This window comes from Scyliorhinus canicula, chromosome 18 (genome assembly GCF_902713615.1).
Source record: "Scyliorhinus canicula chromosome 18, sScyCan1.1, whole genome shotgun sequence".
Classification (NCBI taxonomy): Eukaryota; Metazoa; Chordata; class Chondrichthyes; order Carcharhiniformes; family Scyliorhinidae; genus Scyliorhinus; species Scyliorhinus canicula.
The window spans coordinates 23,665,861-23,678,129 of record NC_052163.1 but is presented as its reverse complement, the minus strand read 5'-3'; the positions used below and the strand labels follow the sequence as shown (position 1 = coordinate 23,678,129).

The 12,269-nt window shown below is 43.8% G+C and overlaps 1 protein-coding gene across 1 annotated transcript in view; it reads right to left on the bottom strand.

The window, feature by feature from the left end:
- Window positions 1-9,763, bottom strand: part of tbc1d16 (TBC1 domain family, member 16) — a 131,721-nt gene extending 121,958 nt beyond the window's left edge. Inside the window, exon 1 of the mRNA XM_038777204.1 lies at window positions 9,362-9,763. The gene's annotated coding sequence lies outside the window, so the exon portion shown is untranslated. The remainder of the gene's footprint in view (window positions 1-9,361) is intronic.
- Window positions 9,764-12,269: the final 2,506 nt, after the last annotated feature.

Genomic DNA, 12,269 nt, shown 5'->3' with positions numbered 1-12,269 from the left:
ATCTGGCCATTTGAATACTGACTGCTGCTGCCGCTAGGCAGATGTCTACCCGTTGCTGGGCAAGTTGCATCCTGCTGTTAAATTCACGTTACTAGGCAAATCCATAACAGATATTATCTTAATGCAGATTAAACTAATCCACACTGAAAAAGAAGGCTACCTATCTGCCCTGCTGGTTATAGTATTGTATGTAGCATAGGCAGACCTTATAAAGATACAACAATCTTACAGCATAGAAAACAGGCCACTCAGCCCAACTGGTCTGTGCCAGTGTTAATGCTCCCTATTAACCTCTTTTACCCTACTTCATCTCACCCTCAGATTATCCTCTGTTCCTATGGAGTGAGGCAGTAGGGCTGGATAGAGGGCCAGCAATAGGTGGAGGCAGGGGTGGAACTGACGGAGATGTCATGGACAAAAATACAAAGGGAATGTAAATGGTATTGATCGTGGCCAAAAAGGGTGCTGCTAATGGCACATTAAGAGATCAGAATGCGTGAATGGCAGAACAAAGGTAAGCAATGTGTCAAAGGACAACCTGGAACAGATGGCCCTAGTGTGGTGGGGGAAGACAGTGGTAAAGGAAAATTGAGAAGGAAAGGGGGATGGAAAAATAAATCAGTGAAAGAAATGAAAATAAATTGATAGAAATAGAAATGGAGTGAAGATGGAGGAGAGTTCACAGTCTGAAGTTGAGAACTCAATGTTAAGTCTGGAAGGCTGTAATGTGCCTCAATTGGAAGATGAAGTGCTGTTCCTCCAGTTTACATTGGGCTTCATTGGAACATTGCAGCAGGCCAAGGACAGACATGTCGACGTGCGAGCAGAATGGTGTGTTAAAAGGGCAAACAACAGGAATGTCTGGGTCCTGCTTGCGGATGAACCGAAGGTGTCCTGCAAAGTGGTCACCCAGTCTGCGCTTAAGTCTCTCCAATGTAGAGTAGACCACATTGGGAGCAGCGAATGCAATAAACCAGATTGAAGGAGGTACATGTGATGCGTTGCTTCTCCTGAAAAGTGTGTTTAGGCCCTTGGATGGAGATTCAACACAAGTTAAACATAGTGAAGGGAATAAATACCAAGGAGAAATTAAAGTGGAATGAGATAAGAGACATCTCACGTGGCAACAAAAAGGAAAGAATGCTAGTAGCCAATGGGAAGAAATATGAACTGAGCTGAAAACTTGAGGAAAGAGATCAATAAAAGAGTAGAGGAGACAAACAAAAAAATAGCCTGGCAGTGAAAAATGAAGAGCAAGAAGCAGCTAAAAATAATGCGAAACTGATACTAAATTAAATACAAAAACCATGTTTTTTAAAAAAGACAGTTTAAAGTAAGACAGATAATAAAAATAATGCCCACAAACTTGTACAAATCATTGTGGATAAATTTTAAGCCCCGCTCTACAAACACCACCCATATGTCAGTATGTTTTTATTTACTCGTTTAGACAAGGCTCTGCATGATTGCAAGTAGGAGGCCTTGCTTTATAAAAAATAAATTGACACAAGAATCATAAAAGCAGCTCATCAATAATAACCTAGATCATATATTGATTGAAAGGCATCTAGAATATCCTAGTCATGCATTCTTGGATTATAAAGGAGGTTAGCCTGGGTGTTATGATCAGAGGCTCAGCTGGATACACCAATTTTGCAACAATTAGAATTACTACTGCATAGAAGCCAGTTCATTCCTCCTTGGGAAAGTATCACTGATTGTTAGGACAGTCTTGAAAGTTTATGGTACTGAAGGCATGCTGAAATTTAGGTTTATTTTGTCTCCAACCTTTCCCAGTATTCCCCTCTTTTTAAAGAAAATAATTTATGCTGGCATAGTTTCACCACTGCTGGGATTTCACTGGTGCTTGCCCAGCTGAACATTCTTTAAGCATGCCTGCTTGAGCTACTTGACTGTGAAGGCAAAGTCCGCTCCAGGTCCTGCTAACATTTAAGTTTCGGAACATGCTGATATTTCTTTGTAGCTCAGGTATTCACAGGCCAATTAAGGCAACCATTCTATCACCAAGACTGGTACAAATCAGAGACTGACTTAAACACAGATTCTCCTATGGTTCACCGCGATAATGTGCAATCATTCACAGGAGTACCCAAACAACCCTCGATACATTTTGAACAGGTAGCCACATTTTGAACAGGTAGCCAATGTGAAATCCAAGTTACTAACAATCTGTTGACCAAGTAAAATTGATAGGCCTAGTTAGTTAAGTGCACTTGACATATGGGTATTGTCTATCTCCTGCCACAATATGTCCGATAATATAAAACAACCCACACTGAGCCTCCTGTTAATTTCAATCAGCCAACATGAAATTTATTTCTAGTGATTGAAACTGGCTGTATCAATTTTTTCCAACCTATCTAGTCTTACCGAGAACAAACAAAATTAATGCAGATAGAGAAAAAAATATAATAAATAATAGGAGCGTAATACTAATTTTCCAGTTACCAGAAAAACAAAGTAGATTAAAATTATCCTAGTTTGGAACAATCTTTTTTTTCCCCAGCTATGTCCTTTAGGTGCAGGAAAAAAAAGTGGTCCTAGCAATAATAGTTATTGAGGAGTAAGATTTTTGGTGAGTGAGGTGCGGGGGTGGAAATTGGAGTGTACAGGAACTCCTTTCTCTCCTCCTGCACAGAGATTAGTCTCCGACAGAGAATGGTAACAGATCTACAGTATCCATTCAAATCTGTTGCAGAGTGATAATGTCACTGGACTAGCAAACTAGAGGCTCAGGCTAATGCACTGGAGACACAGGTTCAAATCCGATTAAATTTAATTAATAAAATCTGGAATTGAAAGTTACTTTCAGTTAGTTATGAAACTATCAACTTTAGGGAAAGAAATCAGTCATTCTTACCTGGCCTACATATGAATACAGACCCAGAGCAATGAGCCCATTGCCCTTCGAAATGCCTTGGCAAGCAACTGAATTCAAGGGTAACTACGGTTGGTCAACAAATGCTGGCCTTGCCAGCAACACCCACATCCCATGAAAGAATAAACAAAAAGAGCACTTCAAGCCATTCCGACATTGTTTTATCCAGGCTGTTGTCATATCCCTCTCAACCAAGTTGGAGACATAATGGCAGATACCCAATGGTTACCTACTGACATTCCAAATCATATTGTGCACATTCCAGAGATCCCTGTAGAGTACAAGTCACAAAGTAAATTTAAAAAATTGTCCATTGTTGCTCCCTCTCCAAAAAGACCCCAAAAAGTTGCAGATTGAATTGCAGATGGATTTACAGCTTGCATTTGTGGCCTGGGGGTAAATGTAAGCTCATGTTAATGCAGACATTGGCAGAGGTAATGCTGATTTTAGACACCAAAGTGTTGATGCTGCCAAGAGAAAAATTCAAATGCCAAGAATTAAACTTAAAGCCAAGAATCTTGAAACTGTGAGTCAAGTAAACAGAAGCTCTTATCCAAGTATAATTATTCAGATTGTCATTGGATAACTATGCACATCCTGAATTGTACGGCTTTTCCATCACAGTGGAGTTATAAGCAGTGGGGCGGAAAAGAGGCCAGCAGCACTGAAACAATCTCCTACAGAGAGGACAAATTAATTTGTGCCCTGTGCTGCTAGTCAAACAATATTTGCTAAATTTGTGCATACAATGGCTAGGCATGACTCAGTCAGTATAACATTCTCTCATATTTACTCATGTAATTAATATTTTATCACTCTATAGCTTTATTGTATTTCTTTTGTGGTATAAGCCGAATTACATCTCCTTTCTCCCTTTGTCTCTGCAGTTATTAAACTCACAGACGTGGCGTACTGCTCCATTTACTTGAATATTGAAATAATTTTAGTATTTCAAAAGAAAATAATCATGCATAATAATTTCAAACCTTTCTCTATTTCCCATTATACAGAATTAGTCCTGTAGCCCTCAAAGGATTAAGCAGCCAGTTGCTGCCATAGCAACAATCAATAATAAAATGACAGGTCAGCAACGCAAGTGGAATCTGCACCTGGCGTTACAAGCAGCATGATCCACATCATAATCACTATTCATTATAAGAATATCACGGAGTATATTTGAATTTGGGATACAAATTTCCATTATCACTACCGCACTTGCTTTGGTTCAAGTTTTAAAGTGGCCCCTTTAAACTGCAAGACTTCTTATTAAAAGTTTAATAATGTTTCGCAAACATTTTGCCCAAAATTCAACAAGAATTTAGTAGAATGAAAACATGCTTTCGAATACAGTACTTCCTCAATGTGCATCATAAAACTCTAATGCAGGTCAAGGCTCCAAGGATGCCAGCCCTATAAGGTTCCCAGAGAGAATCGTGTTTCTAGATGTTCTATGTATAGGCATTCCGTGGAAATGTCAATAGCTGAAGCAGTCATCACGTAAGCCAAATACCCTGAAATCGTGCATCAAACTATCACCGATTATACACTGCAGAAGTTGACATGTTGGAAGTGGCGGCAAAGTGAAGCAATTAAATATTTTCATATATAATAGTTTATACTCAGTTGGAACAACAAAATATTTCAATCTGTGTAAATTATTGGGGAGGGCTATAAACACATGCACAAACGATGAAAAGGCGGTTTTAATTTACAGCTTACATCCTTGAAAGAGAATAATGGAAACTTTAAATGGCAGTTCACGGTGTTCTCCATGTGAATTGATCCATGCAAAAAGGTCACCGATTTGGCCAAAAACTTCATCTTTGCACCATGATTAAAAGGCATTTGGTGAAAATACAGCTCACTTTCCTTCTTCCAGCAGATGGCTTCAGAAATTCCAAGGATGAGGAATACACTACATAAATCATATTTGCTTCAAATTTACAGGTGTTTTAAAATGATCAACACAATGTAATATGCATATTTCTTTAGTCCCCTGCAAAGTATTTCCTTCTGAATTGAGGCGTTAAGCGCAATGACAATCCTTAAGCAATTGAACACTCCAGTTACATACTAAAGAATCATAGAATCCCTATAGTGCAGAAGGTCATTCGGCCCATCGAGTCTGCACCGACCCACTGAAAGTGCACCCTACCCAGGCCCATTTCCCCACGCTATTCTCGTGCCCCCACCTAACCTGCACATCTTTGGACACTAAGGGGCAATTTGTACCATGGTCAATCCACCCAACGTGTTCATCTTTGTGACAGAGAGGAAACCGGAGCACCGGAGGAAATCTATGCAGACACAGGGAAACGTGCAAACTCATCTCATACAGTCACCCAAGGCCGGAATTGAATTCGGGTCCTTGGTGCTGAGGCAGCAGTGCTAACCAGTGTGTCACTGAGTCGCCCTCATATATTCCATCGCTTGATCATACCCTTAACACTGGACTGTCAGTTTCCCCTCCTATCATCATCTCAGGCTCAAGTTCTTCAATGATGTGCCACGGCATCCTCTACGTTACGCTCGGCATGTTCATCTGTGAAAGCACTTGTCACCGTCTTTCCCAAAGTAGCCATTCTAATTGTCTCAACCTCTTTTTGCAACAAATATGACATCTAGTTTGTTGACAGGGGGCAGCAAAACATTCAGTTCATCCACTATCCTTCAACTTTCCCAACATCCACCTGCTCAACATTACAATCCAGAATGTTCACTATCTGGTGAACAAAGGCCATCCCTATCCACAACAATGTTCCTCAGCCGTAGCTGAATTCTGGCTCACAAATACAAATTCCTCCCCCCCCCCCCCCCCCCCCCCCCCCCCCCCCCCCCCCCCGCCCCTTCTTTACTTGCAATTGCGGTGTTTGATCCCTACTTGTTTTCCTGCACTCACTCCAATATTTTACAATTAGTATTCGGAAGTGGTAACTTCCATGATGCTGACTTTCAGACGAGATGTCAAACCGATGCTCTGTCTGTCCTCTCAGGCGGACATAAAGGCCCCAGGGCATTATTAGAAGAACACTATGGAAGTTCGCGGTGTTCCAGCCAACATTTATCCCACAACTAAACAGATTATTGCCTCAATGTAAACCCCTTCCAGTCCATCATCTTCTTGTTCTTAAAGTTGCTACTTTTTGTTGCGATCTCTCACAGCTACACTTTAATATATAGCACATATAATCATCTTAAATCTTCTCCCTTCCTCCAGTTCTGATGAAGAGCCAAAAGGATTCAAACCGTAACTCTGTTTTCTCTCCTTACTACTGCCAGACCTGCCAAAGTTTTCCGGTATCCTCTGTTTTTGTTTCAGGTTCCAGCATTCGCAGTATTTTGCTTATTTTACTAAAAGAGATTATCTGGTTCATATCATATTGCTACATTATAATAGTAATATCTATTCAAGAGTACTTGATCAGATGCAAAATACTTTGGGATGTCTTATGGTCATGAAAGGATAAATACGAACCCAATGTCTTTTTTCACTCCATTCCTATCCATTGTCTTTACTGCATGACACACAGAGGTCACACTCATTTGATTCTGTATGTACCTTTCCTTTTTAAAAAATTTAATTTTATTACACACATGTATCTAAACAGGTTACAGCGACTAAACACTCTGGGAAACATACTTCCCAACAATCAACTATACAGTCTGTACAGATTTTCTCCTTTTTCACCCCACCCACCCCCGCGACAAACAGCCCCTCAAACATGGTCACAAACATCCCCCACTTTTCCTCAACCCCCCCCCCCCCCCCGAAGAGCCCCTCAACTCATACTTTATCTTCTCCAATCACAGGAAGTCATACAGGTCACCCAACCAAGCCGCTACACCCCGGTGGCGATGCCGACCGCTACTCCAGCAAAATTTGCTGCCGTGCAATCAGAGAGGCATAGGCCAAGACATCGGCTTTCCTCCTCTCCATGAGCTCCGGCTTCTCTGAAACGGCAAATATCGCCACCTCCTCCTCCACGATCTTGGCTAATACCGCGAACACACTCGCCCAGATCTTCCCAATTTTTCGCAACCCCAAAACATGTACACGTGATTCGCTGGCCCCCCGCCCACACCTCTCACACTCATCTGCTACCCCCTGAAAGAACCCACTCATTCTCGCCCAAGTCATATGCACTTTCTGCACCACCTTATTCTGTATCAGGCTCATCCTTGCACAAGAGGATGTCCCATTTACCCTATGCAGTGCCTCACTCCATACTCCCCAATTGATCTCCCCTCCCAACTCCGTCTCCTATTTCGCCCTGATCTTCACCACGCGCTCACCTCCCTGCTCCCCCAGCCCCTCGTATATATCCCCAATTCAAGGACAGCACAGTGGTTCGCATTGCTGCCTATGGTGCTGAGGACCCGGGTTCAAATCCTGGGTCACTGTCCGTGTGGAGTTTGCACATTCTCCCCGTGTCTGCGTGGGTTTCACCCCCACACCCCAAAGATGTGCAGGATAGGTGGATTGACAATGCTAAATTGGCTCTTAATAGGAAAAAATAATTGGGGACTCTAAATTTAAAAAAAAAATCCCCAATTCTTCCCTCCCCTTCCACATTCGGAAACAGCAGTTGCTCCAGCAGGATGTATCCCAGCAACCTAGGGAACCCCCTTCAGACCTATCGCGCAAAGTCCCTAACCTGAAGATACCTGAACTCACTCCCCCTCGGCAGCTCTAACCTCTCCCTTCGCTCCTCCAGAGTGGCGGACCCTTCCTCCAAATACAGATCCCTCACCTTGACCAGCCCCATTTCCCTCCAACTCCTGTATACACTATCCATCCGCCGCCAGCTCAAACCCATGATTCTCACACAGCAGCATTAGCACCGACATCCCTTCCATCCTAAAATGCATCCTCAACTGATTCCATATCTTCACTGTGGACTGCACACCGGGCTCCTTGAATACCTACTTTGAGCCATTGGCAATGCTGCCATCACCATAGCCCTCAAACTAGACCCCTTACAAGATTCCTCCTCCTAACCCATTCTACCCCTACTGTATATACCTTTCCAATGTCATCAGCATGTGTTTAGCAATGGGTTCTCTTTTCACCCCACATCAATAGTTGTGGAGTATCCCATTATGAATCCTTCATGCTGTCTCTCAAATAAGTTATCTGAAGAGATCTGCAATTTCCATATGATAGTACCCAGGTTTATCTATCCACTATCAACCTTGACTCCGCATGTACCTCAGTTTTATCACATTGACATGTGACATGAAATGTAGCTGTGATGAACGGTATTTACCTTTAATACCGTGCCCCTTTAAGAGGCTTGGAACCCTGGGGGACTCCGCCTCTGGCTACGCCCCCAGGAAACAGTATATAGGATAAGGCTCCATGTGGCAAGCACACTTCTCTCGAATGCTGTCCTGTTCTCTGTATATTAAAGCCTTTGATTACCGACCTCGCTCTTGCGTCGTAATTGAGAGTGCCTCAGTAGCCAAGCTAGAAATCTGCTCAACAAAGCTCTTCTGAACTGCTTATGAAGGCTAAGGCACACGATGCACCATTTCTAGAGTTCCATTTGTGCCCTGAACTAGCTTCAAACCAATTGATTGCCATACCATTTAGTTTCACCAGCAATTTCTGTTAGCTCAAGACTAACTTTTCCAATTACCTCTTTACCACCCTCCCAAATGCCACCTCACACAAACTCCAACTCGTTCATATCTTGTCCTAGGCTAAATCACATTCATCAATGTCCTTGCTAACCTCCAGTGACTTCCTCTTCTCAACATATACAATTCCAAATCTTTGTTCTCGTCTTCAATCAAAAAGGTGTCTTACTCCAGATCCAGGGTCAAATAACTTGCCAACATTCGTTGTCCAGGTTCACACCTACAGTATGTCTGGTTGGTGAAATCCCACAGAATCGACAGTGCAGAAGGCGGCAATTCAGCCCAACATGTCTGCACGAGCCCTCCAAAAGAGCACCCTACCTAGGCACACTCCCATTCCCAGAAGCCCACCTAACTTTGGATACCATGGGCCAATTTAGCATGGCCAATCTGCACATCTTTGGACTATGGGAGGAAACTGGAGCACCCAAAGGAAACAACCCACGCAGACATGGGGAGACCGTGCAAACTCCACACAGCTACCCTGGGTTCCAATCGAGCCCGGGCTCCCTGGCACCGGGTGAGGGGCAGCAGTGCTAAATCTTGAAAGCTTGGGAAACAACACTCAACAGTGCCTTCAGTGATGAGGAAACTAGGATTTTGTTTTTAATGACTGTAAAAACAAATGCAGTCTTATTTGTCAATGTAAACAAAACTGTTACTGCCTTTGCTGTGGGTCTGAAGTGGCCAGCTCCCCACAGCTGCTAACCTCCCTCAGTGGACAAAGGTGCGCCTCTTGAAGCACCTCCTCAGCCGTGGTGCCAAAGAGCACCTCAAACCCTCCAAGGTGCATTTTGCTGTGAGCAAACCAACTCCAAATACCTTTGCAACGAGACGCGGCGACTCGGAAGGAGAAGTGGAAGGAAGGTTCTCAGCCCCTCGCAGCTCAAGTGTGGCTGACCCGACGTGCCTTCAGAAAGACTACATGAGGACAGAGTCGTGCTCGGCGGCACCCCGACCTTTTCCCTGCTTATTGTGAGTGAGACACGTTGAAGCAGGAGGGACGCTGGCAGAACAGGAAGGAGTTCCGGTTCATTGTGTGCGGGGAGTGGGGCCGATCCGGGATCGGAGCCGACCGCCCGCCAGGAGCCGAGTGACTGGGGGACGGGGGGCAGAGCGACGCCCACTTTACAGCCACCGCATCTCGGGACATTAATCAATAAGTAGTATTGACGAATACGACGATTGTTCTTTTAAATCTTCGTGCCCGCAGCCGACAATTCATCGCCTCCCCTCAAAGCGGGCCGAGCACCGGTTTCCACCCCGGGGGGGGGATGGAGGTCAGTAACTCTCCCTCTCAGCTCCCATTATTGACGCCCCCATCGCTCAATCTCTAAAACCCCCTCCCCCAGCAGTGGTACGGTCGGACACGTGACACCCGGCTGCGGCCGGGGTTGTTGTTGTTGTCGCCGTTTCTTAGCAACGGGGGAAGGAACATGGTGGACGAGGAGAGGTAACTGGACATCATCATTCCCAGCCGAACTCGCAACGCTTTCCTTTCGCGCGTTTAAAATAAAATAATGATGCTGCTGCCAACTAATTGTTCGCGATGTCAGGAAATTGAAAGTGTGTTGCGAAATTTCGTTTAATGTTTGCGGTTTAAGGATTGCCAGACCTTTCGAGGCTCATTGACGAGGAGGGTCTTCGATGTGATGGTTTGAAAATGGAGCCGCGTCTCAGGTGGATCCTAACTTGGAAAACACGCAGTTGCCTTATGTTTCATTTAGGTTTGCGATGCGCGTCACTTGGCCACTGCGAATCTCATTCCTGAATTTCCCCTCGATGTTCATGCACAAGTCTTAAAAGTGTCCTTTGTGTGTGTGTGTGTGTTTTTATCGTGTAGTCACCAAACTATGTCAACGCATGTGTGACTGGTATGGAAGCACGGCTACAAAAACAAATACTGCGGATATTGGAAATTTGCAATGGAAAATAGCGAAAAGCTCAACAGCTTTGAATAGTGGGGTTCTGTGTTCATGTTTCGGGTTAATTGACTTTCGGCAGAACTGGAAAAAGTTAAAGGCGCAACACGTTTTAAGCAAGGGCACACGCAAAGAGCGGGAGAGGAACAAGGAATAAAAGGAAAAGGTCTGCGACAGGATGCAAGACAAGAAAAAAAAATGAGGCTAATGCTGAAAGGCAAAAGTGGGCGATAATGGAAGGAGAGTGATAAAAGATGGTCCAAAAAAGCTATAAATGACAACAACAGAACCAACGTCAGCTTTGACAAAGAGTCATCAGACTCGAAACGTTAGCTCTTTTCTCTCCCTACAGATGCTGCCAGACTTGCTGAGATTTTCCCTTTCGTTTCAGATTCCAGCATCCGCAGTAATTTGCTTTTATCCAACGTCAGCTGTTACTGTCTGAAAAAACAGAAGTGGTTGGAAGAGAGTCATGCGGGTCGGAAGAAGCCCATCGAGTCTGCACCGACAAAACTACACTAAATCCACACTAATCACACTTTTTGGCACATAGCCTTGAATGTTATGTATGACATTTCAAGTGCTCATCCACATACTTCTTTAAAATTGTGAGGTTTCCCGTCTCTGCTATCCTCCCAAGCTGTGCATACCAAACTACCACCACCCTCTGGGTAACAATATTTTTCCTCAAATCCCCTCTAAATGACTGCCTCTCCCTCACCTTAAAATTATGCCCCCTCGTTTTTGACCCTTCATCTAAGGGGACCAGCTGCTTCCTATCCACCCTGCCCATACCCCTCATAATATTATACATCTCAATCAAGGTCCTCAGCCTCTCTGCTCCAAAGAAAACAACCCGAGCTTTGATGAACTCAATTTGGAGACCTGATGTGAATTTTTTTTGTATTTGTCCATGGATGCTAGACCAGCGTTTAATGCCTATCCCTGATTGCCCTTGAGAAGGTGAGTTGCCTTCTTGAACTGCTGCAGTCCTTGTCATGTTGGAACACCCACAGTGCTGTTTGGAAGTTCCAGTATTCTGACCTAATGACACTGAAGGAACAGTGATATAGTTCGAAGTCAGGATTGTGTGTGGCATGGAGGGGAACTTGGTTGTTTTCCCATGTATCTGCTGCCTTTCTCCTAGGTTGTAGAGCTTATGGGTTTGGAAGATGCTGCCAAAGGAGTCTTGGTGAGTTTCTGCAGTGCATTTGCCACTGTACTTCAGTGATGGCGGATGGGTGTAAAGTACCTAATTGAAAGACAAGGTGCTGTTTCTTGAGCTTCTGGAGAACTTTATTAGAAAAGTGTAAGAGTTGGTTTTGAATGTTGTTATAATTTCAGTTGAGAAATGCAAAGCATAAACTTGCATTTGTATGTTTTTTTCTAAATTTAGAATACCCAATTATTTATTTCCAATTAAGGGCAATTTAGTGTGGCCAATCCACCTAATCGGCACAACTTTGGGTTGTGAGGCTGAAACCCACGCAGACAAGAGGAGAATGTGCAAACTCCACACAGACAGTGACCCAGAGAGATCAAACACCCTTGTATTTGTATGTATTTAGAGTATGTTACAGAGTCATATTCAAGCAAAATAGCACTTGGGTGAACTGAAACAATTGTCCATTATGTCTGGTGCAACAATAAATGGGAAAGGTGGCCAAACCATAGCTTATAAGGGAAATCAGAGATGGTATTAGATCCACGGAAGAGGCACAGGCCAGAAAAAAAAGCAGACCCGAGGATTGGTCAGGTGTGGTCTCACCAATGCCCGGCACAACTGCTTCAAACCTTCCCTACTTTTA